Source organism: Amblyraja radiata, chromosome 7, assembly GCF_010909765.2.
Source record: "Amblyraja radiata isolate CabotCenter1 chromosome 7, sAmbRad1.1.pri, whole genome shotgun sequence".
Lineage (NCBI taxonomy): Eukaryota > Metazoa > Chordata > Chondrichthyes > Rajiformes > Rajidae > Amblyraja > Amblyraja radiata.
In genome coordinates this window covers 80,977,723-80,994,207 of record NC_045962.1, presented here as the reverse complement: position 1 = coordinate 80,994,207, position 16,485 = coordinate 80,977,723, and the positions used below count along the sequence as shown (strand labels likewise).

The window sequence follows — 16,485 nt, the reverse complement described above, 5'->3', positions numbered from 1 at the left end:
ATTTTGGATGATCAGCCATGACCATATTGAATGGCGGTGCTGGCTCGAAGAGCTGAATGGCCTACTCCTGCACCTATTGTCTATGTGTCTATGTTGTGTCAACAATTGTTGTTGACTCTGACAGATTCCCAATTGCAATGCTGGGATGGATGAGCAGCGAATGAATACTAAACAAGAATATTCCTCCAGAGATTTTTTTTCTTTCCTGTCCAATTCGAACAGACTTCTCAGTATATCCAGCTGAAATTTAACCTAAATATCTGCTCATTAAAAAAGATATTTGTTGACTGTTTGATCCTTTTGCCACTTTCATTGAGATGGAAAGACTCCCCACTGCTGCTCCCAGCTACTGACAAGCTCTTTGATAATATTGAATGTGTTCAGTGCTTTGGAGCTCTGAGTGGAATGAGCTTTAGTAATATTCTTCATGAATCCACCCTGTTTCAATTCATTGACTGAAGTGTCTACTTTTAATCCTGTTAATGTGGCTTTGAGCTTAAGAGAGATATGCGTGTATTTTTTCAGCATCTTTATTCTAAGGCAATCGCAGGGTTCTTTGCAAACAGTCTCAACATTGGTGTGGCAGTGGAGACTGGTGGGCAACAGGAATAGATCGCAGCAGTTGTGTCACAAACTAAAGCGGGCGCTTCTGTCCCTGCTGCCATCGCCTAACCTTTGACATTTGAGAATTCCGAGAGGGGTCGGAACGGTGGCGCAGCGGGCAGAGCTGCTGCTGCTGCCACACGGCGCCAGGGACCCGGGTTCGATCCTGATCTCGGGCGCTGGCTGCGTGGACATCGCACGCACTTTAGTTTAGTTTTAGAGATACTGCGCGGAAACAGGTGCATTCCACCGAGACTGCGCCGACCAGCGATCCCCGCACATTAACACTATCCTACACACACGAGGGACAATTTTTATATTTACACCAAGCCTATTCATCTGCAAACCTGTACATTTTGGAGTGTGGGAGGAAACTGAAGATCTTGGAGAAAACCCACATGGTCCTGGGGAGAACGTGCAAACTCCGTATAGATGGCATCCGTAGTTGGAATCGAACCCCCTGAAAGTGCTGTAAGGCAGCAACTCGACCATGCTGCTCTTCCTGTGACCATGTGGATTTCCTCTGGGTTTCCTCCTACGTCCTAAAGACGTGCAAGTTTACAGGTTAATTGGCCCTAATGTGCAGGGAATGGATGCAAAAATGCGATAACATTGAACTTGTATCAACGGGTGATTGATGGTTAGTGTGGACTCAATGGGCCGAAGGACATGTTTCCATGATGTATATCTAAAGAAAAAAACAACTTCAAAATTAGACAGAAATGCTTGAAAATAGCAAGATGTTGCTTGACCTGCTTTGGTTTTCGAGCAGTTTCGACTTTCATTTTGTTTTCTTATCCTATATGCAACTTTACCTGCTGAGCAAAGCTATCAGTTTACCATTAGAAATGCTTCACATAGATACAAGGAACTGCAGATGCTGGAATCTTGCTCAAAATACAAAGTGACTTTAGACTTTAAATATACCGCATGGGAACGGGTCTTTCGGCCCACCGGAACTGCGCTGACCAGCGATCACCCCTTACACTAGCACTAGGGACAACTTTACAATTTACTGAAGGCAATTAACCTACATGCCTGTACATCTTCTTTAAAATGTGGGAGGAAACCAGAGCACCCAGAGAAAACCCACGTGGTTATTGAGCTATTATCTACCTCACTGGAGACCCTTGGACCATCTTTAATCAGACTTTACTGGACATTGTATTGCACTGAACATTATGAAGACTATTCCCTTTATCATGTATCTGTACACTGTGTACACTGACTCAATTGGATTTAAGAGAGAGTTAGATAGAGCTCTAGGCGCTAGTGGAGTCAAGGGATATGGGGAGAAGGCAGGCGTGGTTTATTGATAGGGGACGATCAGCCATGATCACAATGAATGGCGGTGCTGGCTCGAAGGGCCTCCTCCTGCACCTATTTTCTATGTCTATTCCTTGTCTAATTGTAATGTGTAAGAAAGAACTGCAGATGCTGGTTTAAATCGAAGGTAGAGACAAAATGCTTAAGTAACTCAGCGGGTGAGGCAGCATCTCTGGAGAGAAGGAATGGGCGACTTTTCGGGTTGAGACACTTCTTCAGTCTGATGTCAAGGGAGGTGGTGGGACTAAGATAGAATGTATTCGGAGACAGTAAGACTGGTGGGAGAACTGGGATGGGGAAGGAGCTGGAGAGAGAAAGCAAGGGCTATCTGAAGTTAGAGAAGTCAATGTTCATACCGCTGGGGTGTAAACTACCTAAGAGGTGATGTTCTTCCAATTTGCGCTGGGCCTCACTCTGACAATGGAGGAGGCCCAGGACAGAAAGGTCAGTGTGGGAATGGGAGTTGGAGTTGAAGTGCTGAGCCACCCCGGGTGATCAGGTAGGTTAAGACGAACTGAGCGGGAGGTGTTTAGCGAAACGTTCGCGAGCCTGCGCTTGGTCTCGCCGATGTAGAGAAGTTGACACCTGGAACAGCGGATACAGTAGATGAGGGTTGGAGGAGGTGCAAGTGAACCTCTGCCTCACCTGGAAAGATTGTTTGGGTTCTTGGATGGTCACGGGAAGAACGTACAAACTCAGTACAGACAGCACCCGTAGTCAGGCTGGAACCCGGGTCTCTGGCGCTGTAAGGCAGCGACTTAACCGTTACGCCATCATGCTGCTCGGGCTGGAGTGACTCAGCAGGTCAGGCAGCATCTCTGGAGGACATGGATAGGTGACGTTTCGGATCAGGACTTGTCGTCAGCCAGGGATTGCTGCCTTACCCACTGAGTTACTCCAGCACTTTGTCTTATACACATTACAAATGTGGAGCGGATTAAACAGCAGATGACTGTCATTATTAAAGTGGTTAGTTAAATCATAACATAAACTATCTGAAAAAAATAATTAAACCCCTTATATTTTGAATTATGACAGGAAGGTTTAATGCACGCAGAAGTAAATATGTTAGGCACAGATAAAAAGCTGAGTAATCGTTAGAACAGCAAGTCATGACAAACTCACTTAGAGCTTGTGTAGCTCAGTACAAGGTTTTTTCATGTACCATTTGAACCACAGCCGGTAGATCCTTTGCTTCACGGCACCAGGGACCCAGGTTCGATCCTGACCCCGGGCGCTGTCTGTGTGCAGTTTGCACGTTCTTCCTGTGACCGTGTAGGATTCCATCGGGTGCTCCGGATTCCTCCCACATCCCAAAGACCTGCTGATTTTTGTAGGTTAATCGGCCTCTGTAAAAATAGAAACATAGAAACATAGAAAATAGGTGCCCTTCGAGCCTGCACCGCCATTCAATATGATCATGGCTGATCATCCAACACAGTATCCTGTACCTGCCTTCTCTCCATACCCCCGATCCCTTTAGCCACAAGGGCCACATCTAACTCCCTCTTAAATATAGCCAATGAACTGGCCTCAACTGCCTTCTGTGGCAGAGAATTCCAGAGATTCACCACTCTCTGTGTGAAAAATGTTTTCCTCATCTCGGTCCTAAAAGAATACCCCCTTATCCTAAAATCCTTGCGGTACCCCACTAGTCACTGCCTGCCATTTTGAAAAGGACCCGTTTACTCCTACTCTTTGCTTCCTGTCTGCCAGTCAGTTCTCTATCCACATCAATACTGAAGCCCCAATGCCGTGTGCTTTAAGTTTGTGTACTAATCTCTTATGGGCCTGTTCGACGTAGGCGATTTTTTAGGCAACTACTGGCAACTATTTTGTCGCCACATGTTCGCCGGTGGTCGCCGGGAGTAGTCTCCTCAGGCGCGCAAGAAGTCCTCGCGTATTTCTGGTCGCCGCTAAATTTTCAACATGTTGAAAATGTTTCATCGACAGTGGGTTTGACGCCAATGAGTGTAGCTTGACTTCTCCTGACGTAGGTGCTGTCGTAGGTTGTCGCCTGGATGACGTAGGTTGTCGCTGGCTTTTCGGCGACCTGCTATGACTATGACAGTCGCCGGCAGTTGCCTAAAAAAATCGCCAAGTGGGACAGGCCCGTTAGAGCGGACAAGATAGTGGGATATCATAGAACTAGTGTGTATGGGTAATTGATGGTTCGCATGGACTCATTGGGCCAAAGGGCCTGTTTCCATGCTGTACCTCTAAACTAAACTCTAACTCTCAATGAAAGTAACAAAACCACTTGGCCTATTGAGTCCATGCTGGCTCAATGCAAGAACAACCAATGTAATCACACTCTCATCTTCTCTCCAAGAACCTGCCTTTTATCCAGTTCCCTTTTTGAAGAGAATCATGTGTAGTCTTTTCGCTGACTGGATAGTCAAGTCGTCAAGTCAAGAGAGTTTATTGTCATGTGTGTCCCAGATAGGACAATGAAATTCTTACATTGCTGCAGCACAACAGGATATTGTAGTCAAATATACACATCAGATCAGTGTGACCATATACCATAGAATATATATACACACACATCAACAAAACAGATAAAGTACAATAGGCTGTTATAGTTCAGAGTTTGTTCGATGGTGAGTTTAATAGCCTGATGGCTGTGGGGAAGTAGCTGTTCCTGAGCCTGGATGTTGCAGATTTCAGGCTCCTGTACATTCTACCTGATGGCAGTGGTGAGATGAATGTGTGGGTCCTTGATGACGTTGGCAGCCTTTTTGAGGCAGAGCAGAACACAACCGAAAAGCTTTTCATTGTACCTCGGCACACGTGATAATAATAAACAAAATTCTAAAATCTAGACCCAAATCCGTGACTGTTCCTTTTTCCACAGTTCCTGCCTGATTTAGTTTAATTTGGAGACACAGCACGGAATCAGCCACTTCGGCTCACCGAGTCCGCACCGACCAGCAATCCCTATACACTAGCACTATCCGACACACACACGAGGGACAATTTACAATCTTTTACCAAAGCCAATATAACCTACAAACCTGTACGTATTTGGAGCGTGGGAGGAAACCAGAGCACCTGGGGAACGCTCACGGGGAGAACGTACAAACTCCATACAGACAGCACCCATAGTCAGGATCGGACCCGGGTCTCTGGCGCTGTGAGGCATCAACTCTACCGCTGACATTTCCCAGCATTTTTTAAATTTTTGTTTGAGATTTCAAGCATTTTGTGCTTTTTTTATTTAACTTTCAGAATAAGGACTCGTACATCGTCACTGAAGATTAGCTCTTTCGTTTTTATGTCTCAACACACTCTCGTAAATGTCTCAAGTACATCATCTGCTGTGAATGATATTGACACCCGACGGCATTTGTCTCGAATGCAAAGGGCTCAAATTCCCAGCGCAGTGGGATTAAACAAGGCGTTCGAGTCTCTTGAATTACGGACCTTTTAGTTGAGGAAGGGCTGGAGCGTGGGAAACAAATCCTTCTTGGTTTAAATGGACTGGTATGGTGTAGTGTTCAGTAGCAAGTCAAACTAAAAGCAAAACCCTCACATTAACTGAACTCGGGCACTGTGGCTTTTTATTTCCTGCAGAGTGGTTCTGAGCTTCAAACTTCAGCATCCATTAGTGTAAAATATTTAATAAACTTAACACCACCGGGGCCAAAGGTGCCAGTTGATTGATTGCTATTCATTCCTTCCAACACTAATGCATGATGTTAGGAGTGTGTACCATCTCCAAAATGCACTGCAGTTCCTTGCCTAGACTACTCCCAGAGCATCTCACAAATCTATGACATCTACTGCGTAGGAATGAGAAGGATGGCAAGTGGATTTGACCATGGAACGAAGGGAAGATATTGTACAAGAATGGCCCTTCGGCCCACATTGTCTGTGCCATACATGATCCAAGATAAACTCATCTCCTCCGCCTGTACCGGGTTTGATCCTGACTACGGGTGCTTGTCTGTACGGAGTTTGTACGTTCTCCCTGTGACCTGCGTGGGTTTTCTCCGAGAACTTCTGTTTTCTCCCACACTCCAAAGACCTACAGGTTTCCAGGTTATTTGGCTTGGTACAAATGTAACAAAAATGTCCCTACTGTTGGATGGGTGTTAATGTACGGGGATCGCTGGTCGGTGCGGACTCGATGGGCCAAAGGACCTGTTTCCCCGCTGTATCTCAAAACAGTGGTAATCCCACTACATATTTCAGGGAATGACAGAGAGAGAGAATTACTATCCATGATTTATAAAACAAATTCGCCGGTTAGTTGGCTTGGGAAAATTGTAGATTGTCCCTAGTGTGAATGGGATGGTGTTAGTGTACGGGAATCACTGGTCGGCCTGGACTCGGTGGGCCGAAGGGCCTGTTTCCGTGCTGTATATCTAAACTAAAGTAAAATAAACTAAACTAATCTCCTGGCGAGATGTCTCGTCGCTTGATGTGGGCACTGAACAGGCGTCAGCTCATGTTTAGCAAGTTTGCAAAAACAGCAGTGTAGCAACAACTGAATCATCAGTTTTAGAGAGCGTTGGTTAAGGATGAACAAGGCCACTGCTCAGCTTCTCAAGCTAGGACCACAGCAGAAGATGCATCTCACCTCAACAACAGCTCAATGTGCCCTCAGTATTTCAGCAAGGGGATTTCTTAAAGAGTAAGGATTCTGGCTTCACTTCAGAAATGGGAACACAATAAATCTAGATTTGGCAGCTCGATTTATTGTGCTCAAGTAGCTGAAGTGAATTCGGAAACCTTCGACAAGCAAATAAGGAAGTTTTCAGCTGGTACGCATATTCAGCAATGTACAGATTCAGGTTAGGAAGAGGTTATCTTTCATGCTCGGACGTACAGTGGTGAGTGCAGTGGCACAAACAACCTTTTGGTTCTGCAGTGATAATCGGCATTCGAACTTGAACTTGAACTTGACAATAGACAATAGGTGCAGGAGTAGGCCATTCGGCCCTTCGAGCCAGCATTCAATGTGATCATGGCTGATCATCCACAATCAGTAACCCGTTCCTGCCTTCTCCCCATATCCCCTGATTCCACTATCTTTAAGAGCCCGATCTAGCTCTCTCTTGAAAGTATCCAGAGAACCGGCCTCCACTGCCCTCTGAGGCAGAGAATTCCGCAGACTCACAACTCTCTGTCAGAAAAAGTGTTTACTCGTCTCCGTTCTAAATGGCTTACCCCTTATTCTTAAACTGTGGCCCCTGGTTCTGGACTCCCTCAACATCGGGAACATGTTTCCTGCCTCTAGCTTGTCCAAACCCTTAATAATCTTATATGTGAAACTTGAGATACGTCAGGACACAAAAATTGTCTAAGCTCGTGTCATGGATAAATGTTGGTCAGACCATGGTACATGTTGGTGGTGTGTGGAAAGACCTTCATGGGCTATATGTGACTATGGATGCTTAGAGTCATACAGTGTGGAAATAGGCCCTTCAGCCCAAGTTACCCACACTGGCCAACGTGTCCCACCTACACTAGTAATAATAATAATAATAATGGATGGGATTTATATAGCGCCTTTCTAATACTCAAGGCGCTTTACATCGCATTATTCATTCACTCCTCAGTCACACTCGGTGGTGGTAAGCTACTTCTGTAGCCACAGCTGCCCTGGGGCAGACTGACGGAAGCGTGGCTGCCAATCTGCGCCTACGGCCCCTCCGACCACCACCAATCACTCACACACATTCACACACATTCACACACAGGCAAAGGTGGGTGAAGTGTCTTGCCCAAGGACACAATGACAGTATGCACTCCAAGCGGGATTCGAACCGGCTACCTTCCGGTTGCCAGCCGAACACTTAGCCCATTGTGCCATCTGTGCAACCCGTTCGCATTTGGCCCATATCCCTCAAAACCTGTCTGATCCATGTACCATGGGTGCTGCCCGTATGGAGTTTTTTACATTCTCCCCATGACCTGCATGGGTTTTCTCCAGCATCTCCGGTTTAACCACACACTCCAAAGATGTTCAGGTTCTCTATTGTCTATAGGCTTGTAGGCTTGTAAATTGTCCCTAGTGTGTGCAGGATAGTGTTGGCGTGCGGGTCGGTGCAGACTAAGTCGGCTGAAGGGCCTGTTTCCGAGCTGTACCTCTAAACTAAATTAAAAACTAAACTAATTGTAAATACCAACGGTAAAAAAAAACGTTCTTTCATGTCCTCTGTATTGGCATTCAGCTTCTTGTTAAATTCTTTTCTAACCAAGGCTCTTTAAGCACTTACCAAGGCTCTTTAAGCAGCGTGAATGGTCTGGACTCAGAGGGCACAAGCTGTATGTTTGACTAAACCAAATTAAGATGGCAAAGGTATGAACTTTGGGATGGAATGGGTAAAAGTTTAGATTTGCTATTGAAACGGAAATATCAAACTAAAGACCATTTTTTATCAAGGACAAACATTTTTTGGCATTTAGGCTTGCTTTGAATGACTAAGCCATGAGGTGTTACAATATTTCCATTAACCCTGATGTTTTAAGATACCTTTGAAAAAGGCAGCCTATGATGGCACAGAAGACTGACTCAAAGTGCTGGAGTAAACTCAGCGAGTCAGGCAGCATCTCAGGAGAAATGGGATGGGTGGCATTTTGGGTCCGGACTTCTTCAAACTGAAAGTAGGGGGTGGGGGGAGGTGAGGTGAATAGATGAAGATGAGGAAAGACCAGGATCAATCAGGACCATTCACGAATGATCTCAGGCAGGGCATTGCCTGGTAGGTCTATTGTTAGCTCGGGAAGGTTTAGTTTAGAGATACAGCATGGAAACATGTCCCCTCGGTCCACCAGCGATCCCCGTACACTCGCACTATCCCCTACACAAGGGACAATATTACAATTTTACCGAAGCCAATTTATCTGCAAACCTGTGCTTCTTTGGAGTGCGGGAAGAAACCGGAGTTCCCGGGGAGAAATCCCCATGTCACGGGGAGAACGTACAAACTCTGTACAAAGAGGACTCGCTGTGGGAAACGAACCCGGGTCTCTGGAGCTGTGAGGAAGCAAATCTACCGCCGTGCCAGCGAAGGCGTGATCTCAAGAGAAACACTGTGGAGAACTGTGGAAAAGGGTAAAATGACCAGGGAGGTGGAAGGGGGGTTAGGAGGGGAGAGGGTGGGGAAAGGCGAGGGGGGAGGGGAGTATTAGATGAAGTTAGTTGAAATTAGAGAATTCAATGTTCGTAGTGCTAGGTTGTAAACTACCCGAGCAAAATAGATAGTGACTCATTGAGAAGAGAAGATAGGGGCAGCGAGTGGCACAGAATGGAAACTGGCCCTTCAGCCCATTGAATCTACAGTCTGGCCCTTCAGCCCAATGAGCCCAAAGATACTATAGCGGAGCAAGATAGTCCACTCCTGCTAAATGCAATGGGCTGACGTGTAGTACGCAACGGAACGGAATGTGGGCCTTTTTTTCATCCATTTCCGTAACCCGACCCGACCCGACTCGCAGTGTAATCAACGTTGCGGGGGAACAGTTTGTGTTAATAAATTAAAATTCTGAAAATGAGGAGAAGATTTTCCCCAAATTATTTTTACGAGGATGTTTCCATAACCGGCTTCCGTCTCCGCACTAGTATCCGATGGGATCTTTGGTCGGGAGACGGAAGCCGGTTACGGAAATGGGGCCGAAAATGACCCATGAATCTGCCCATGACCGTACTATGTCTTATTCGTCGAGTGGACCATCTTGCTCGCTTATAGGATCTTTGATTGAGTCTACAGTCCTCCTGATCAAAATTGTATCTTTGTTTGCTTCGTTGTCACCTTCCCCTGGCTAACGATGATCTGTTCTCCATTTTTCTTGAACTTTGTCCCCTTTGATGTCTCGTTTTCACACCTTAACCTTCCCTATCTCCGTGTCTCCCTCTACCCTGACTCTCAGTGCGAAGAAGGGTCTCGCCCCGAAATGTCACCCGTTCCTTTCTATCCAGAGATGCTGCCTGTCCCGCTGAGTTACTCATTGTGACCTCCCTACCTGCACATCGAATCCTCCCAGACCCTACTATTCACAAAGATATTTAAAAGAATGCTTCATCATGACCCCTTCTGGGACATTGCAAGAATTCTGCTTATTCATCGGGATTGGTGTCAGTTTCTCTTAAGAGATGCAGATCTCGTTCGTACTAAATCACTCGTGAATGGGAATCAGGGTTATTTACAGTACAATAACTTGGCACCAAAGCTCAAGGTAAAAGTGTTCTGAGGATAGCAGTCATTTTCAATTTGTGTCTACTGGGCAGAAAATGGATAGATGTATTTACAGAGAGGTTACCTTAACATAGGCATAGCATCATGCAGCACAGGAAAAGTCCCTTCGGCCCACATTGTCCATGCTGAAAATGACGCCAAATTAAAACTAATCCTATCTGCCAGCACGTGATCCATATCTCTCCATTCCCTGCACATTCAGGTGACTATCTAAAAGCTTCGTAAACACCACTTTCCTGGAAAGTAGCATTTTCCCCTGAAGGTGGCGTCACAGGTAGATGGGGAGTTCACAAACTCTCTCGGCACATTGGCCTTCATCAGTCAAACTATTGAGTGTAGAAGTTGGTAGGTCATTAGGGTTGCCAGGATATCCCGTATATTGGGCTATCAGTTGGTTTGTCCCAGACGGGATCACCCTTGCCCTGTATTTGACTGCTACTACTCGGGACGAGGGGACTGTCGGGTCAGACCGCCGCGTCCGGCCCCGCCTCACCCGTCCCGACGTAGTGCAGCCCATGGAGTGCAGCAGCAGCAGCAGCAGCGCCTCGCCCGTGGGCCCCGTCGGTCGGCAGCCCGGCCAGCTGTCCGACCTTTGGACCTTCGCTTACCGCCGACACCACCACCACCACCACCCCTCCATCTCATGGCCGATCATCGGTTCATGAGTTGGACGGGGCGCCGGACTTTGCGCGCAACGTCACCCAAAGGCCAAAACTCCTCAGCTGGCCCGCCGGCTGGGCTTTGCGTGCAGTCCAGCACCCGGGCCAACTCATCATTCACCCAGCCACGGCCGAGTCGGTCAACGAATTGCCGTCGGGAATTTGTCCCGTATCTTGACCTTTTGTCTCTTATTTGGGAGTGAGGAAGTTGGCAACGCTAGAGGTCATGTTGCAGTTGCCCAAGATGTTGGTGAGGCAACATTTAGTGTGTTGTGTTCAGTTCTGGTCACTGTGATATGGGAGAGATGTCGTCAAACTGCGAAGGGTGCAGAGAGGATGTTATGATGTTAATTTACGAGGATGTTGCCAGAACTGGGGCCTGGGCTAGAGCAAGCTAGGACCTTATTACTTGGAGTACCAGGAGGATGAGGGATGATCTTATTGAGGTGTACAAATCCAAGAGAGGAATAGAGCGAGTAAATGCACAATCTTTTGCCCAGAGTAGGGGAATCGAGCACCAGAGGTCATGGGTTTAAGGTGAGAGGGGAAAGATTTAATAGAAAACCTGAGGAGTGACTTATTCACACAAAGAGTGGTGGGTGTATGGAACGAGCTGCTAGAGTAGTTCTGGCAGCGGCTATCGCAATTTTTTTTAGTTTAGTTTAGAGATACAGCGCGGAAACAGGCCCTTCGGCCCACCGGGTCCGGGCCGATCAGCGATCCCCGCACATTAACACTATCCTACACCCATTAGGGACAATTTTTACATTTACCAAGCCAATTAACCTGCATACCTGTACGTCTTAGGAGAGTGGGAGAAAATCAATCAATCAATCAATATTTATTACATGTCATTTGAACCTCAATGAGGCTCAAACGAAACTCCGTTTCCACAGCCATACAAGCAAAGACAATTTCCTACAGACATACACACAATTCAATTTACAAAATTTACAAAATTGTAAATTTACAATTTACAAAAACCGAAGATCTTGGAGAAAAGTCACGGGGAGAATATACAAACTCCATACAGACAACACCCATAGTCAGGACCGAAAACCCGGGTCTCTGGCGCAGCATTCGCTGTAAGGCAGCAACTCTACCGCTGCGCCACCGCGACCATCCTAAAAACATTGCGACCTCAATGTTTAAGAATCTTTCAGACAGGCATATAGATAGATAGGATAGGTTTTCGAGGGATCTAGGCCAAACGCAGGCAGGTGGGACTAGTGTAGATGGGGCATGTTGGCCGGTGTGGGCAAGTCGGGCCGTGGGGGCTGTTTCCATACTGTATGGCTGTATGACTCTACGACCCTATGGTATCTGCTTCTACCACCACCCCAGGCCGTGCATTCTAGTCATCCACCACTCAGAAAATTGCCCCTGCATATCTACATTAAACTTTGCCCCTCTCGAAACTATGTCGTATAATCTTCAACATTTCCGTCACGGGGCAAAGGTTCTGACTGTCTACCCTATCTATACCTGTCATAATTTGGCCTACTTCCATCGGGACTCCCTTCAGCCTCTGACGCTCCAGTTGAAAGCAAAGAACATTTATCCAACCTCTCCTGATGACTAATGCCCTCTAATCCAGTTGCATAAGACATTTGGACAAATGTCAAACACTTGCTTCACACGTTTCCTTTAAACTTTCCTCCTCTCACCTTATAGTTGTACCCTCCAGTATTTAACACGATACTACCAAAAAAAAATCTTAAACATGGAAAATAGGTGCAGGAGTAGGCCATTCGGCCCTTCGAGCCTGCACCGCCATTCAATATGATCATGGCTGATCATCCAACTCAGTATCCTGTACCTGCCTTCTCTCCATACCCCCTGATCCCTTTAGCCACAAGGGCCACATCTAACTAACTCCCTCTTAAATATAGCCAATGAACTGGCCTCAACTACCTTCTATGGCAGAGAATTCCAGAGATTCACCACTCTCTGTGTGAAAAATGTTTTCCTCATCTCGGTCCTAAAAGATTTCCCCCTTATCCTTAAACTGTGACCCCTTGTTCTGGACTTCCCCAACATCGGGAACAATCTTCCTGCATCTAGCCTGTCCAACCCCTGAAGAATTTTGTAAGTTTCTATAAGATCCCCCCTCAATCTTCTAAATTCTAGCGAGTACAAACCGAGTCTATCCAGTCTTTCTTCATATGGAAGTCCTGACATCCCAGGAATCAGTCTGGTGAACCTTCTCTGTACTCTATGGCAAGAATGTCCTTCCTCAGATTAGGAGACCAAAACTGTATGCAATACTCCAGGTGTGGTCTCACCAAGACCCTGTACAACTGCAGTAGAACCTCCCTGCTCCTATACTCGAATCCTTTTGCTATGAATGCTAACATACCATTCGCCTTCTTCACTGCCTGCTGCACCTGCATGCCTACTTTTAATGACTGGTGTGACATCCCCCTTTCCTAATCGGCCACCATTCAGATAAAAGTCTACTTTCCTGTTTTGCCACCAAAGTGGATAACCTCACATTTATCCACATTATACGGCATCTGTTATGCATTTGCTCACTCACCCAGCCTATCCAAGTCACCTTGCAGCCTCCTAGCATCCTCCACACAGCTAACACTGCCCCCCAGCTTCGTGTCATCCGCAAATTTGGAACTTAAAGCAAAAATCTCCCCAATCTGCTAACCCAAAGATGTTTGGGAGGGGGGGGGGGAGACTTAACAGAAGTATAAAGATGTGGTGGGTGCCTGGAATGCGCTACCTGGGGTGATGGTAGATGCAGATACAACAGTGGTGTCTCAGAGGCTTTTAGATAGCCACAAATATGCATTTGCCTGCCTTAGGACCGTACGCTTCAATGTCTTGCCTGCTTTTAGTATCTATCTAAATATCCTTTCATCTTAGTAATTTAGAGTGGCACGGTGGCGCAGCGGTTGAGTTGCGGCCTCACAGCGCCAGAGACCCGGGTTCGCTCCTGACTATGGGTGATGTCTGTATGGAGTTTGTACGTTATACCCGTGACCTGTGTGGGTTTTCCCCGGGTGCTCCGGTTTCCTCCCACACTCCAAAGACGTTCAGGCTGGTAGGTTAATTGGCTTCGGTAAAAATTGTAAATTATTCCTAGTGCGTGTGTGTAGGATAGTGCTAGTGTACAGGGTGATCGCTGGTCGGCGTGGACTGAAAGGCCTGTATCTCAAAAGTTTAAAGTCTAAAAGAGTTTTGTTAGTGTACAGAGAGGGGGAGTAGGTTACAGGGAAATAATTGCTATGGTGTAGAAACAAGGAATTGCAGATGTTGGCATTTGGGAATTGCTGTGCGGCACGGCCTCCATTGGCCGAAGGGCCTGTTTCTGCTCTGTATCTCTAAACTAAACTAAACTAAACTTCATCTGGGGTGTGCCGCATACAATTCCCAAGCATAGAATTGTCCATTCTTACACAATTTGGATTATATATGACTCAAATGTGGTTAACCCTTAACCGTCCTCTGAAATATCATGGTTAACTGAAATAAGTGAGCTACAGCGATCTTGGGGAAATTAACAAATTGGGCGGCATGGTGGCGCAACGGTAGAGGCACTACAACGGGTGGTGAAAACCGCGCAGCACATCATCGGTGCCCCGCTCCCTGCCATGGATGCCCTCCACCGAAAACGGTGTCTGAGACGGGCTGGGAAGATCATTAAAGACCCCTCGCACCCCAACCATGGACTGTTTGCCCTCCTCCCATCAGGGAGGCAGTACAGGAGCCTCAGGTCTCGTACCAGTAGGATGAGGAACAGCTTCTACAATTATACCATCACATTGCTGAACTCGGAGTCCCGCCGATAGATTTCTCCGGTCCCTCCGTCCCCATTGTTTAATTATTCTGTATTTTTGATTATTCTGTATTTTCTTTTTTTTAAATTTCTATATGCACTACTACGGACTGACGCAAAACTGCATTTCGTTGTACCCATACTTAGTATTTGTGCAATGACATTAAAGTTGAATTGAATTGAATTGAATTGAGTTGCTGCCTTACAGCGCTTGCAGCGCCGGAGACCCGGGTCCGATCCCGACAACGGGTGCTTGTCTGTACGTTCTTCCCGTGACCTGCGTGGGTTTTCTCCGAGATCTTCGGTTTTCCTCGCACACTCCAAAGACGTACAGGTATGGAAGTTAATTAGCTTGGTATAAATGTCAAATTGTCCCTAGTGTCAGGAGGTTAGTGTTAATGTGCGGGGATCGCTGGTCGGCACGGACCCGGTGGGCCGAAGGGCCTGTTGCCGCGCTGTATCTGTAAACTAAAAACTAAACTGAAACTATGCACGGTAATGACCTACCTCGCGACGTCCCTTAAGTAAAAGGAGCTCATAAATCTTGAGGAAACCAGCCAGGAGTAAAGGCGGCAATCCTATAATTGAAATAACTTTACAGTTTAGCAACCTGATGAGACGGCAGACTTTTGATCAAGTAGAATCTGTAATTGGAGTGTGCAGCATGAAAATAATTATCTCATAATTACAACACAGTATTCTTTTAGTGGTCTCTCATCAGCTAATTTTTGCTGCTAATTGACTGTTTCTAGATTGGAATTTTTATTCAACTGTGGGCTGCTTTGAGCGGATCGAGGGAACTATCCAACACTAAATGAGTTTGGTTTAGTTTAGAGATACAGTGCGCAAACAAGCCCTTTGGCTCACCGAGTCCGGGCCGGCCAGCCATCCCCGCATATTAATACCATCCTATACACACTACGGACAATTTAACTGTTATACCAAGCCAATTGATCTACAAACCTGTACGTCTTTGGAGTGTGGGAGGAAACCTGAGGTCCTGGAGAAAACCCACGCGGGTCACGGGAGAACATACAATCGCCGCACAGACAGGCATGGTCAGGATCGAATCTGGGTCTCTGGCATTGTAAGCGCTGTAAGGCAACAACTCTACCGCTGCACCACCCTGCCGCCCCAAACTAATTCATGGAAGTACACTCTTTTGGTCTAATGCAAGTCTGTCCTCACCCTCAAATGTTTCTGCAGGGGGAGAACTGGGGGAGGGGGGGGGGGGGAGTGCCGAGAGGGTGGGGGGTGGGTGGTAGGGGCTGTAGTGGGGGGAGGCCTGGTGCCACATGCAGCAGTGGGCAGTAGGTCTGTACGGAATTTGTAACTTTTTTTTAAATTAAAATATAATGTTACACTACAATAAAAGTAACCAGATCCCCCCACCATAATACAATACAAACAAATACCTTTAATAAACTACTGTATAATAAAAATTATAATAAAAACCCAATTATACATAGCACAATTAGAACATGGAAACAAATAAAACAGAATCTAAAATTAAGAAACCTATCTCTCTCAATACCAATAATCAATAACCCATCGTTTAAACCATCAATCATAGACAAATCATTTATACATTGGGAAAGAATGGGAATCAAAACGCTCGAAGATCTGTATGAAGTGGGAAAATTACTATCATTTCAACAACTACAACTGAAATATAATTTGAAAAATAACCAATATTTTAAATATCTTCAAATTTGTGATTATCTGAAAAAATACACAAAAGACTATCATAATATGCCTTCCGACTTACTGGATGAAGCAATGAAGACAAAGGCGGAATCAGCTAATTTAATATCGTACTTATATAATATCATTTTAAACATAGAAATACCCACAACAGATGGAATTAGAAGAGACTGGGAACAAGAATTAGCTATAAAAA

General features: G+C 46.0%; 1 protein-coding gene across 1 annotated transcript in view; it reads left to right on the top strand.

The window, feature by feature from the left end:
- Positions 1 to 16,485, top strand: part of LOC116975564 (contactin-associated protein-like 5) — a 480,271-nt gene that overhangs the window by 72,851 nt on the left and 390,935 nt on the right. The window lies entirely within an intron of this gene.